The 15,279-nt window shown below is 33.0% G+C and overlaps 1 protein-coding gene and 1 non-coding gene across 2 annotated transcripts in view; both read right to left on the reverse strand.

Annotated features, from left to right (window-relative positions):
• Window positions 1-12,629, reverse strand: part of LOC115445430 (solute carrier organic anion transporter family member 5A1) — a gene marked incomplete at its 3' end in the record, with an annotated part of 33,738 nt that extends 21,109 nt beyond the window's left edge. Inside the window, 1 exon segment of the mRNA XM_037442835.1 lies at window positions 12,357-12,629.
• A 928-nt stretch (window positions 12,630-13,557) lies between these two features.
• Trnap-ugg lies at window positions 13,558-13,629 on the reverse strand. The gene has a single exon. It is a non-coding gene; the product is annotated as a tRNA-Pro (tRNA).
• Window positions 13,630-15,279: the final 1,650 nt, after the last annotated feature.

A 15,279-nucleotide genomic window follows, 5' to 3' on the forward strand; every position in this document is an offset into this window, starting at 1 on the left:
AATCAAAAGTATGAAATCGATTAGAAATCGCGCCGGCCGTCCGGTGTATTCAAGGGAAAGTGTGAATGTTATAAAACAGTACATTTTTGCGTTTTTTGCGAAGAACAAAATTACATCTATTGTTATTTAATGACAACACAAAACAGATCCGCTGGAGTTTTATCTAGTGATACTATTGGCATATAAAAACTATCTTTCTAGTAATTAATTTGAATGAGAGTATAAATGAACAATAAACATCATTTACTGCCCATGCTAATAAAGTATGTCTTATAAAAATAGCTAACGTTAACCAGTCGCGAATAAAATCTACACATTATCAGCTTTCTAAGTAATGAATCTGATTGCAACAATGAAGCGTTTTATATCTTCCTATAAATCAGGGTAACAGATTTGAGTATCAAAACTATTCAATTCAACGCAGCGCATTCTCAAACCGACAACACTTAAGTTCATTTTCGTCGTTAGCGTAGACAATTTTGGTTTGCAATGTAAATAACACCATAGAAGCCCCGCACTTGTTTAGTCAATGGCCAAAAAGAGGAGAAACATTTAATTTCGTGGGATCTATACGCAGAACGGACGCGATTAGTATGCCCGTCGTGGGCCAACTTCGTGCTGCACTTTCTACAACCGAACAATAGAAAACGCAAATCACTCTGAAATATGGTCCTTATGCAATGCGAGTAAGGACTAAAATTATGTACTGTAGATATGTAGAGCATACAACGAGTTAGGCGACACTAACAAAGCATACTGCAAGTCCGGAATAAAAATAAGTTAAAGTTAAAATACCTGGAAACTTGTAATTTGAAACTGTTTTAAACCATGGGCATACTGAACAGGTAAATTAACATACTTATATTGTTTATAATAAGTACACAATGCGTAATTTATAAAGGTACCTAAATAGATTTAAATTTATTATGACTTTATGTAATCGATACTCAATAATACAATTTAAACGAACAATAGAAACAATAAATTAAATTCATTTAGCAATACATGTACAAAAGAGGTCAATTAAACGTTTATCAGTTCAGCTTCTGAGAATGACCTCCGTACAATGTACACTGCCGCATTACGCAGCTGTTGAGCTAAATTACCAAACTGCTGCACTCGCGAGCCGCGGGCACGATAGAATCGGAGCATTTTTATGCACTTCAATACTAACATAATTACATGTATAAATACTTGTATACATGCGATATAATTAATGATAAATTTAATTTGGAACAACGTACGTCATATTATAGTTGCTATTGTTTATTTAAGCATGTGCGTAAACGGCATTAATGCTATACACCGATATTAGGGAAATTTCACCGATTCTCTAAAGCAATAAATAAATTCTACGAATCATTAAATAATTATTCGTTAGGTTTTTTAAATGTCTTATAAAGAAAGTTTATTGTGAAAGTTGTGTTTATACCATACGCGTAACAAATGTATATGTTGCGAGATGACTAAATTCATTTCGGTTGAAATCAATATGATAGTTTTGGCCGATTTCCATGTATATGCGGTAGACTTGTTAGTGTGGGAGGAGTCATGCGCAAAAGTAATACGATGAGAATTAGAGACATATTACTTCGAAAATTATCGATAAACTTTTAATGCGCGGCATTGGTAGGTATGCTTATGGGGGTTTATTATTAAAACAAATGTAAGCATATTTAACCATACAACAACTATGCTGTTGGTGATTGGTAACGTATAAAATTCCCAATATCAAATGTCAGTGCAATATTATGATGTGGCGTCGCAAATAAATTGAATGAATTTAATGTGGAACAAGAAAGTCAAGTTTCATGAATCTAAATGAGTTCAGTATGATGTTGCAACCCGCGATACCTACCATGATTACGAATGAAAATACATTCTATCATTAATAACTTAATAATTAACTTCTGTACCCTTGAAGTGACAAGTCTAAACTAGCGCGTACACGTTTTGAAGAACTTATTCGCGTACCATGCATATATAGTGATAAGGGGGATTCTATGGTTATAAATAGGGCTGCTTTCCGTCCAGAATTTCCAAATTGTCCTAGTTTGTGAGGCCTCCGGAGGCAGTGGAAGTGTCATAGGACCGACGGGTTTTAACCTGACACTTTATTTGGCAAGAGAATCCTGATTCATTAAAAGTTATACTACGAAAAAATCGCAAAGATAATTACATAATAATTATAATAAAATTATTTTTATATGTAACGTCTTGAGAAAAAAATCACCAATTTGGCAATTTCGCCTAAATGTCCGGTGTTTGTTAAATTTTTTTCTGGTATCGACAAATTAGAAGATGACAGCCCTAACCATAAAGTCCATCCGAGTAACTCACGTGTGTGTTTCGAAACAAAATACAAGCACAAATTTTGATTGCCTGACGTGGGAATTGGACCCAATGTCACAGATTTAGTAATGTTTGCTTCACGTACATAATAGTCGATGTAAGCTCAATGAGACGATTTTGATTATATTTGCCGAATATATTGCAATTATATAGCCGCTGTCCTTGATTATGAGGAATTGCTAAGGTAGACCTGGTCCTGTCAGATAATTTTAAAGAAACGGAACGCATGCGCATGTTAGACACTTCCTGCCCTCTAATGTTCCTGTAATTAATTTCATTAAGTTCGTACCAATTTGATTTATTGTTTTTCAGCATGGGGTAAATACTCATGTTATTATAGTATTTGAATGCTATATTATGAATTGAGTATTGGGAAGAAACTCATCTTCGGACCGTATAGCGGCAATTGTATAATCGAACTTTACTCACAGGTAAGTTCTTCGATTCCAATTAACTCTTAATTGAAGCACTTGCACTGAGTGTATAACCTTGAAATATTATTAGTACTGGTAATCCAGTTTCAGTAATTTAATGCTATTTTTTCACAGCCGTGATGTATTATTATTACAGAACCAATGAAGTGTATTCTGATTTTTTACTTTCAAAATATGCGGTCGGTGTTTATGCCATTTACACTGGCCAACTAGTGGCCCAAACAAGTTTTTATATGTTTTTAATTCCGGAAATTGATAACGTGACAGACATCAAGGTCGGGTCGTTATTACATTTGTCATAAGCGTATGCTCTGTTGGAATTATATTTAGTTCAAAATTGCTATGGCCTAAAAGCTTACTGCGGTGTCCCGTTCTATTATGTACGGGAAAGTGATAATGTATTTGGACTTCCCTTAAATTAGGACTAGAACAGCATGTTAAGGCTCGGGGCAGATCTAGCGAGGAATGGCTCCAACATGCATTCGCACTTTACTATTGATAATAATAACAGTACCAACTCAAACAGAGATGAGAATAGCATGCAAGAATTAATTTTTGAGCGTTCAGCAGCATATGGTTAGAACTTTGTATGTTAGAAAATCAACTCTATTGAAAATATTTATGTTCGAAATTTTATTAGGTATCCATAATAGGATCAAGTAAGTAGTCCATTTCTTTGCTTTATTATTATGGCTGATTTTGTATTATTACACATACAGCTCAAGAATTAGTCATTCATAAATGTACTTAATCAATTTGATTTTCTACGAATAAACAGAAAAGTCATTATGCGGCAGCAGTTGTGGGCTATAGCGTCTAAAACACCCTCGCGAAATTCGATGGCGGATAGCGTCAATGACCTTGCAAGGTCGTCGCGGCGACCCTCGGCCCTTGGACGCACGAGCACGGTGCGGATCGGCCACGCATCGGTTTGTAAAAAACCTCAATGACACCCTGTAGACATTTCTTTATAAATAAACATCATAGCGGCGCGATGTGTCACGGCACAGCGTTGTATCGCAACGTGCCCATGTGGCACCTGCATTTATTCTACAATATATCTCCCGCAATAAAAATTTGCTTACATAAGTAATATATCATATTAATTATATCCTACTTTAGGAATCACGTTACATGGTTGTTATACAAAATAAGCAAATACTGGAAGCGAAAAGATAAATTGCGACCTTGTCGTCTCTCGACACGCACCTATAAACGAGTTGCGGTCTACTAATTTGCTCACGATAAATAGGCTTTTCCATCACCAAAGTTGGCAATATTACATTATTAGCATATTTTATACATTTAGTAAATTAGTGGCAAAGCAACGTGTTTAATCGCTATTTTAAATAAGGTAACGAAAAAATACCACGAATCTATGGCTATTTTTTAGTTTAAGCTATGTAGGCGGCTACGCTGTCTCTTTTTGCCCCACCCTATATACCACAGTTAATGCTACGACCAAGAACGGGTGAGCTATGTGCATTGAAACAAAAAAGGTGGATTTCGCTCTTCTTAACATATTTGAGACTTCTGTTTGATTTTGTGGACCTTATCATACTAGCATTAGAAGCGTTATTGAAACGGAGTCCGAACTTCCCCCGCGAAGGTCCGATCTTTTCTAAGGGTTTTAAATTTCTATACTGATATTATTATCTATTTTTAAGCTTAGCGTTATTAGAACGGAGTCCGAACTTACCCCGCGAAGGTCCGATCTTTTCTAAGGGTTTTAAATTTCTATACTGATATTATCATCTATTTTTATGCTTACACAGAGAGAATTGGAAGATGATTAAATTATCACATAAAGTAGCATTAATAATAACCGGTTACATGTTTAAAACGTTGGTACCGCTTAAATATTTTATGAGAAAAAAAATATTTTCGAGACTCCTCGCAACACACCGAAAAACCGTCCGAAATTAGCCGCACGCACTCTAAAGCCGATATTTCATCAAATTACCTTTATAATACTTGTAACTAAATATTAAGCGTGTACCTAATAAAGTGTGTTAAACGCATCGGCTATTACCAGCAAATTCAGTTTATTATCATTTAGCAATTAAAGTTTGTTTTAATTAAATCAAGTTTGAAAAATCCTGTGTCATGGCCACAGTTAATCATTTAAAACTTTGGAATGATTATAACATTTCAGGGCCAACGTTGATTGACATCCATAATACGATAGCGAATTTGATTTTCATTAAAATTCGGCATATTAATTCATGTTATATTAACGTTTTTACGAGGATGACAAGCATACTGCATAATGCTTCAGAGTGTCTCAGACCCTTTAAATCTCGGTGCTTTGTACTTTGTTTAAATCTTGACAGAGACAGCAAAATGTGAACGCTGTCTATCAAAATAAGTTGACTTACAGTTGCGAAGGGTCCAAAATATTATTCCTGTGCGTACTTGACAGACAGGTACTATGAATGGATATTTCGGCCTTTAAAATTTCGTCGTATTAAATTTTAAAGGCCGAAATATCCATGCATATTAATTATTTTTACGTTTTTCTTTCAACTGCGAGAACTAATCACTAACTAGACGTAAATTTAAATTCTTTACTTGTCAATACTTGTTTAGTTACCCAGATTAAAGGTGAAACAAAATGTATGAAAATGGACCTTAAGCTATAACCTTAAGGTATAGATTACAAGTACGTGATAAAGAGAAAAAACAAAAATACATTTTTTTTATTGTTGTTTAGAGCAGTGCATTCAGTCTAATACTAGTTACTTAATTCAGTATTATTTCAAAGTTATTAATCGGTTATAATTCAGCTACGATTTTCTTAACGTTTATGAATGCATCTAATACCGATAAGAGAAAGATTTTCCACGCTACAGGCGTCATATGTTCAAGATTGGATCCATGCGCCGTAATGGCCACGTTATGATTGAACAATCGATAAACGATCTTGAAAATGTAGTTCAGTTCATATAAGCCACGTAAAAACAACGTTACATATCTAAAGAATATCATGTGAAGTGAGCGTTGTATACTCCTAGGTTCTATTCTTTACTGTCCTTGTTCGTAGTTATTGCATGTCGTAGATCTTGCATAACAGATGAGAAAAAAGTTTCTACAACAGCCAACTATTCAAACCGTTAGCGGCGACCTTTATTAAGCATCGTGGTATTACTTTTATCGATTTTCCTGATGTTGTCGTCTGTAAAGTGAACAATGCGGACCGTATAGACAATGAAAAGGCATACCAAATAGTTTCATATGATTGCATTGTGCTCGGTCTGTCCTTGTCCAACCCATTGTGCTCCAAGCTGTTGATATGAATAGCTACGGTCTGTTAGTTTTCCTCTGCTGAAGATATACGCGACGCTTTAAGAAGTGGGATTACATAATACGTGTACCAGCCAGTTAAAAGAGTCTATACAATGAACGTCGTTCCAGTATATTACTCTTCAAAGTTTCCAGACTCATACGTTCATATAAAGAATCAGCTTGGCTTAGTCCTTGTTTACGAGTAACTTTCAAGGCGTCAAACAGCGGTCCTACATTGAATAATTAATATTTAAGGTCCGATAACCATTTTATTGCTTCTATTTGATACTGATGTATTATTTAAGGGTGATTTTTGCTTAAATGTAGTTGTTGGGATAGACCACTTTCATGTATCAATATAATGAGCAGTTTACATGTAGGTGTGGTTCATGTGCGTACATTTAAGGACCGTTTAGCTCATTGAAGGTAATTGAGAACACATCCAGATGATGCATATAATGTTGTTTGTTTCACGTTTTCTGAACTAAAACACAGTTCATGATCTCGTATGCTTTGTGTTTTAAATATTAAATCAAATCCTTTGTGCCCCATTTATTGCGATTATTATTGATCATACAAGTTCTAAACCATATTATCAGAATGTTCTTTAGTTCAATTAATAATGTCAAGGCCTTATATGATACAAAACGTTTAGCAAGCAAAAATATGTAACACGTGCATGAGATAGAGATATAAACCGATGTATTTATCGAATATCGTTTGCTTTTGTTCGACGCTCATCAATCTCAACTTGTTTGCCAGCTGATGTGAGTGCTTTGTGTCATAACGTCACATTATCGCCAACATTGTTCTTAAGTCAGTTACGTCTTTTGGCGCATTGTTAGGTGCTTGCGTCGTTACACTATTTCACGTTCCTTTTATGTTGTGTTTCATGGGTCATTATCATCAAATATCGACAGGAAAATTGTCATCATTCCAAAACATTTCGAGTACATTACTGACTTGCTTTGAACGCGTGCATAAAACTCATAGCCAAAAATATAAAGAGCCGTTCTCGTCTGTACTTTAATTTAAAATCATGAATGTGTAATCAAGCGCTGCTGTAGACGAAAATAAAAGCACAATTAAAAACCTAAAACAGTACGTTGCGCAACGTACACTGAAGCTGGATACTCCCAATAATAAAAGTAATTATATACGCGATTCAAGGGAAGTGAATGAAACCATGTCGTACATTAATTAAATATATGGTGCGATAACCGAGGTTAGGTGTTTATAAAAAATATTAATGATTTTGAATTTTATCCTAGTGGCGACCATGAATACGCTGTCGCAATACAGCACCGATTGGCGCATTCACGTTTTGAATAGATGCCCGCATAATGACAAAAAATTCTAGAGCTTTCGCGTCTCAGTAAACCAACGATCGCCATCATTATGATTAACCGGCTTTAATTGGTAAGTCAGAAGCCTTAGCGATTCTGACATGACAAACGTAACACAAGCTCTATAAATTACTTTGATGTAATTATCTGTTATATTGTAGTTACCCAAATTATAGTCAGGGGCCTTATTTCGTGTATGAGAGTATAGCTAAATAGGGCATTTTTATGTAGCGTGTTTATGTGGATAATAATGCGATGAAACACAAACTTATATGAATATGCACAATTATATAGCTCACATAACATAAAATATTAGGACTAAAATATTACCTCCAATATGGCCATATCGTATAGGATCCGTATTTATTACCTAAAGCATGAATGTGTCTGTAACTAAGGTTATAAAGTGTTCAGAGTTCGTGTTGTTAAAGGTATGTCAAATAGATTGTCGCAACAAAGGAAAGGTCAATAGATCCAGATAGCTTACAACTCGATCTTCGTTTAGTGTTTATGCAGTACCCGACTTGAGCGGCCTTGTTATTGTATACAACTTTCATGCACGGAGAATGCTCGTATTTCTTGTACATTACGAGACCTTGAATAAAATGTCACTATGAAATGGATAGGACTAGATATTATGTTCATTATTTTATAATAGCTTTTTGTCCGTTATTTAGAGACAACAATTTCGTCAACTTGCAATCTTGTCAAGCAATCCGTTCAATTATGAATAAGATAGCGAAGCATAATATCTTCTTTTATCATTTAGTAAATATAAAATCCATGTAATTTATGTATTCACTTCACTATTTCCTCATAGCTTGTAGCTTTGCGTAATCTATATTCGAAGCTGGATAATTAAAACACGTATATTAGACTAGAACTCGTTCTTAGGGTCTTAATACAAGTATTAATAGCCAGTACCCATTACAGTTCTAGTTGGAAAGTTTAAAAATCCATAGTTGGCTAGCTAAATGCAGGGCAATAGTTGCGTTTGCGCAACTCCATTGCATCAAGGTACGGTTATGACCGCACCCGAGCCCCGGCCGCTCCACACAGCCGCAAATCATACATTTATTTATTTATCGTTGAATATCAAACCATATCTCTGATGGCAAGCCGATATAATATGTTCTACAATGGAGACTATACTTAAACTTACTATAATATAGTGATTATTAAACCTTTATATATATTTGTTTTTATAAATACCTACAATTAACATACATTTTTATATAGTTATCTTGGCTAATTGCACGTAATTCGAAAACCTGACACCAAATTAAAGCAATAACTAATGTAACCACGACTACATTGTGTAAAAAGGAAATATTTTGTCATATAATAAATAATTTTACATTAATTATAATGAATTAATTTCTTCAATTATAATACAAACAATAATCCTGTGAAAGGCACTTTATTCGCTCGTTATACGATGTTTATCTGGGTCACGAAATAAACCCAGATGTAAAGGTAGCATAATAATATATGACAATTATTGCATTAGCTTATCATATATAAATATTATGATTCTACCACGTCGGTAATATCTATTATTTCACGATTTTCCTATACTTCTGAGGAAAACATTTGATTTAATATTGTGAAGTTGAATGCAGGTATGTAATAAACTAAATCTAAACTCATTACGTACCTAATATTATGAAATTAAACAGCGTCTGAGGGGTGAATGGGAACATCCTGTCTGTTAATATGGTAATAACAGCCCTAATGATTAGTTAGTAAGTGAATTAGCATGAACTGGATTCAATCATCTGGGTCAAGACTGCGTACTGCGTGCAATAATTCATACTATATTATACGCATCAATGTTTGGTTTGTAATTAGAAATAGCTTTCCAAATTTTGCGATAGGTAGGTATATTAATTTATATTTGTTTCACCGTTGTGTACTTCTTAATTTGCATAATGGATTTAAAATGCTTGAAATTTACTAAATAAAATTTTGTAAAAGAAACAATAAAGGCATTACAGTTTAAATAGGCACTCATGTATATTTAAATTATAAAACATCTGCAATAAAAGTGGAATAATGGGCCTCAAATTTATCAATGATAGCTTTTACAATGAGGACCATCATCATCATCATCATCTCAGCCACAAGAAGTCCACTGCTGAACATAGGCCCCCAAGGATCTCGACGTCGACCTGTTGGAGGACCATCATAATATTTACAAATTTTGGCATTATTTAGCTGACCAAAATAACTCCACATCAGATCAGATTTATATTTTTGGTACCTACTTATGGGGGCTGGGGACCCCCCCACGTAGCAACTGCAACGACTCTGGAGGAGGAAGAGATCTCTTTGATAACCTAATAAACGTATTATAGTTAATTATTAAATTTGACCTAAATTTACGATATGATAATCTTTCTGACGCAAATGTATTTCAATGAAAAATAATTAGTTGTTTTAAGTTTAACTCGTCTCTAGAAGTTGGCCCACTACACCGATTCAATCAGTGACCATGCTAGGAACTTGTGGTACAAAAAAACCTTTTTGTATTGAAAAGTATAAGACCATACGCACTACACCGTTCCGTCACCGACCAACACTGTCGCGTGTCATGCACGGACCGTCGCTACGCCCCGTGCATGGCACGCGACGATGCTATAATCACTAAAACCGTAATGCATGGCTATATGATTTGATAAGTTTTAGTGGCCATAGTAGTCCATATTGTGTTTCTTTCCGAGCCTGAGACGCTCATAGCACGGTTATAGTTTGATCCTCTTATGTGAATAGATATCTTTAAAAGGTTTCTGATAACGATTTTCGCGTTAACGTTACTAATTATACAGTTCAAATATCATTTCAGTTTTTTTTTATTATGGTTGGATAAAATGTTTTGTTGAAGCTGGTAAAATGTCCAGCTTATTAGCTTGTAATATATCTTATATTCTACCTAAAAAACAGCGGACACAAAAATAAATAACGACGATTTTTTTTACAAGCCCAATGATTAGTATATATGTTACAAAGTTTAAGTTTTAAACATGGCTGGCTGGCACATAGCTGAGTATTTACATTACCTATTTTTGTATGTGTGACAAATTAAAGATAAAGCGACATAATTATTTTTTCATACATATTTAGATAACATAAGTATACTACTAATAGATAATTACTGTTAAAACACTCTAGTATGAACTATGAAAGAATAACCTGACCTACTATGATTGTTACTCTTACAACAATGTGTGATGCCAACATTACTTTATTGCCTTTATAGTGAATCATTTTTGATTGAATGCCATTTATGTATACCGTATTTATGGCTCATTTAAATGATGCGGTGCTGTTGTAACATGCTACAAACAGGATACATAATATTAAGTCTAAACATAAAAAAGCAGGTCGATGTAATTTTTGTAACTGAGGTGCTAGGAAAGAATTTTGATTGTTCCAAACATTAATAAAACAGAAAGAGTAAGAGGCACATAAAAGTCCATCTATGAGTATATTCACCTTATAATATATTATGCTATTTCTTAGTCATGTATTTACAATTTGTGCTTTAAAGAGCTTTGTCTAAATAAGTGTATCCTGTTAATGTGTATGTAAATTTATTTAAGCACAAGACACCAACACTACAATTTGTTAGCGCAGACTTATTGTCAATGTACTCAACCTTACAGACATTGCATAGTAACTTGTTATAGATGAAGCTGATAACTAACTATATATGATTATGATATACACAACTCATGTATAATAAAAACAAAACCTATGCAATAAACCCAGCATTGTAGTTGGCAATAGGCCTTATTAGGGACAGCAAAAATATGGTCAATATTCAGAAAATTTTACATGGAACATTTTATGTGTCTGAAGTAGGTTTAACACCATATTTTGTTGATATTAGTAGAAATATTTTATTTTTACTTAAATTATTCAATAACATCTTATAATATGTGTTCTTTAACGTCTTGTCAGATGTTAAATTTTTCTGATACTTTTTATGGTTAAAAGCATTATACATGCCAATTGCTAAGCATCCCTCTAAAAGTATCAAATGACAAATAACATAAATGTTACCATATTGTGAATCAGATTTACATTCTCTTTGCATATGTAATTAATGCTCCAGTTTGATGAGAAATAATATTTGTAAAAGGTACTATTGTGGATAAACAAGAATAACAAAATCTGTGATGGCCTTTCGTGAGGTAAATCAAAATTTAAAAATATTTCAACAGCCATTTTTATAACTTGGTTTGAATATTCATAAATGTCTTTTTAACAGGTTCTTGTTTTATATAAACATATTATGTGAACCTTCTATTTTAAGCAGTTTGTGTTTGTGGTGTGGTGTTACAAAACTGAAAAGTAGTCATATCATCCCAGTCATATGTACCCAAATAATGCACATGAAATAAAAATTAAATGAACAAAATAACACCTTGATTGCTTCATAGACATCCCATCATGTTAAAAATATTAAAAACTGATTGACTTACACCTTGCATATCATATTATGATACATGTCATGAACAAATTATAATTTTATGTAATGATTTCAACCCAGATCAGTAATATTTTGATATCTTTCTACTACAGTAATGGTGTTTCCCAGCATAATTATTCCAGTAGGTATGAAATTCAGTGTTATTTTGCAACAAATATTATGCACGCTCCACACGCCATTGTGATATTTTCATGCCAAGATGGGAAAACGTAAATAAAACCAGCTGATGACAGCTGTCATGGTAAATTTTTATACAGAATTTAAAAATCAAAAATTTTTAAGTGTTAGGTGACTCGTTTTGTCGGCGAATAAATTTTGATTGCAAGAATATCTTCCGCACGAAAATATACTGACCTCTACTTCGGGGATATAAAAGATATTTAACCATAAAACGTTGGATAATTTCATGATTCTGATATAAAATACAAATTAAGTAATACTCACGTTACGTAAAATACAAAGATTTCCGTGGAGAAATGTGCACGGAAAAGAAATCCGCAGTTTATCCTTTGTAAAAATAGTCAATGGAACTCACAAAATGTCTTTGTTGCACTATTAAGATTGCAAACATGTATTTTAAAGCACTCAATACAACGTAGGCGAAAGATATTACGCAGGGATTACTGGTTAGAAAAATATACAACAAAATAAATTGCTCCAAATAGTTAGACACAACACAACTCACTCACGAAATCGAACACGAATGCAGTGTTGCTAGCTAGGTTTCAAGTTTACCTTTGAACAATTTTAATAATAAAAACCTTACGATAGAAAACACGATAATATTTTTTAAAATTATTTACTCGTCACGAGTATGCCGTGTATAATAACCTATTATACACAAAATTAACATCCAAGCTTATTACAAGAGCAAATTCGAGTCGATAAATTAATTATTTAGATAATTCTAGTCCGATTACAACACTGAAATAGGGTTATGAATATCACATAATATAATATTACATAAATTCCAAGATTAAATAATTTTAACTACAAAAAATATATTTGATAAAATTATGAATAGTCCTTAAAAACAGGGAAAATTTTACTATGGGTAAGTAAGCTCAATTTTTTCCGTCGTGTCTATTGGTTCTTTGATTTACATGAAGTTAGCAACAAATGTATTAAACAAAATCATAAAACAGCTGTTTAGCGTTTAGGGCGACATCTTTTGGTAATGCCAAAGTAGTATGGCACAACGATGATTATTACGATAACTATTTTGTGAAATATTATTTATATTAGTTCATAGATGTCACTGTAGGAGCTTGTGTATTCATTTTTAATTTTATAATTGTATAGCTTACAACTGTTAGTTTAGAAATTACTTCGATATGTTAGAGATAGATGGCACTTTTATCATTTTACACACTACGACGTATATTTTTGCATAATATTTGATTATAGTTAATTTTTTTAAATTTTAAAACTTGTTTAAATAAATGAAAATCAATAATTTATCAGTCTATTTGCGATAGGCATATATAATAAATATACTGGCCGTAAAATATGCTTCCACTATACAATAGTTGTGCATGGTAATATTTGTGTTTAAACTCATAGTAATATGGTAGTTTTGTTCAACGAAATTAATTAGTACTTATTAGCCAATAAATAAAAAAAACTTTTAAAATAAATTAAAAAAGGGCCCCTCCGGGATTTGAACCCGGGACCTCCTGCACCCAAAGCAGGAATCATACCCCTAGACCAAGAGGCCACTTGCCGAGTGAGGTTAAAATAATGATTTAGATATAAACAGTATATTTATGATGGTGAGACTTCACCATGGACAGTATCGTGTAACGTAAGTAGTTAATAGCTAAGCATAGCTGCATTGCTAGTAAATTAGCTTTTGTTCGCGACTCAACCCATATGATAGTCCTTTTCAGAAAAAGTTTGAACGTTCACGTTTTGGACCTTATTACGTTATTTATATTACATACATGCCCCTTGCAGATAAACTGTAATTAGGGAAAGCAATTTAAGTAATCTATATTTTACGAGACTCAAGTGAATTTTATTTTACAGTAATCGTATAAATCAACTAATTTAGCTAAAACTTATTTTATTTTGTATTGATTTTGTATACTTGTAAAATGTAGGTAGTAGTGGCGTACGGTGACATTTCTTGAAACGGAACTCGACACAACAAATAGGTACTACTAATATGCATAAATGCGGTTTGCAAGCTGTTCCAATGATAATTAGATTTTATATTATTTCTGAAAGGAAAGCAGACAGGAATCGGGTTATATGGACCCTTCATCACTCGGAGGTAAATATTGTCACTATGACTTTTTGGACGACTATTACCTAGTCCGCCTCGTGTCCATGAAGCCTGCAAAGTCTGAAATGTCGGGAGAAAATTAAAATATAAAAAACCGCGATAAAATCTGTAAACTAGTTTTATTTCGATGTCTAACATTTCATGTTGTGGTCTCTCCGCGCCTGGAAAAAATATTTGCGTTCATGAGAAGCTGCAAAAATCACAGGCAATAAATAGGCCAATCGCTGAACAAATTCTGCAAAGAATTTATTAAAGGTGTTTATTAAAAAAACAGGGATTTGTATGATCATTATCAGCCGCAGGGCCTACACTACCTATATTTGGCGTAAAAATCAAAAATCGTTACACAGATGAAACTCTTGAAATTCATTGCCAACTTCAGAAATAGATTTTTCCATTGAAACCCAGTCTGACAAAAGTTTCATCTGTTTGATAAATTTAAACCAACCACTTATTAGATTAAAAAGGCAACTCTCATATAGGTACCAGTTAATTACTATTGTTTTTTCAATTTGAGAAGTTCAATTTAATTTTATTATGTCCTATTACTTTTACATGATATTAACTAATAATAACAATTCTTAAACTAATTATTGTTGCGGAAAGCTGATTTAACAAGGTCATCTACTTAAAGAAAGTGATTATAGTAGTATAATAAAATTTTAGGACTGATATTATTATAACCTGATGGTAAAATATAATATACCTATATACATAGTCATTTTATTTTGAAATAAGACATTATATGGACATATAAAAAATAAAAACATAAGTCATAACATACATTTTCAAATGGAATTAATAGCATTTGCATACGTTTTAACGTAAAATTTTGTAAAGATCGAGATCTGACAAGACTGACTACGATTTAGCAAGGTCTTGGCTAAGTCTAAAATATCGCAAGATTACATTCCCTAATTGTAAATAAAAAGCAACGAGGTCACATTCATATCTAAATTCATGTATATTAATTTACTCAAATTATGTACATGGTGTTAAATAAGGTTAGAAGGTCGTTCGTGGTGAGGTTCTGAGAAATTTTCATATAGAATTTTCATCATGGTTCAAATTGTGACCACT

This window comes from Manduca sexta, chromosome 25 (assembly GCF_014839805.1).
Source record: "Manduca sexta isolate Smith_Timp_Sample1 chromosome 25, JHU_Msex_v1.0, whole genome shotgun sequence".
In the NCBI taxonomy this organism is placed as follows: Eukaryota; Metazoa; Arthropoda; class Insecta; order Lepidoptera; family Sphingidae; genus Manduca; species Manduca sexta.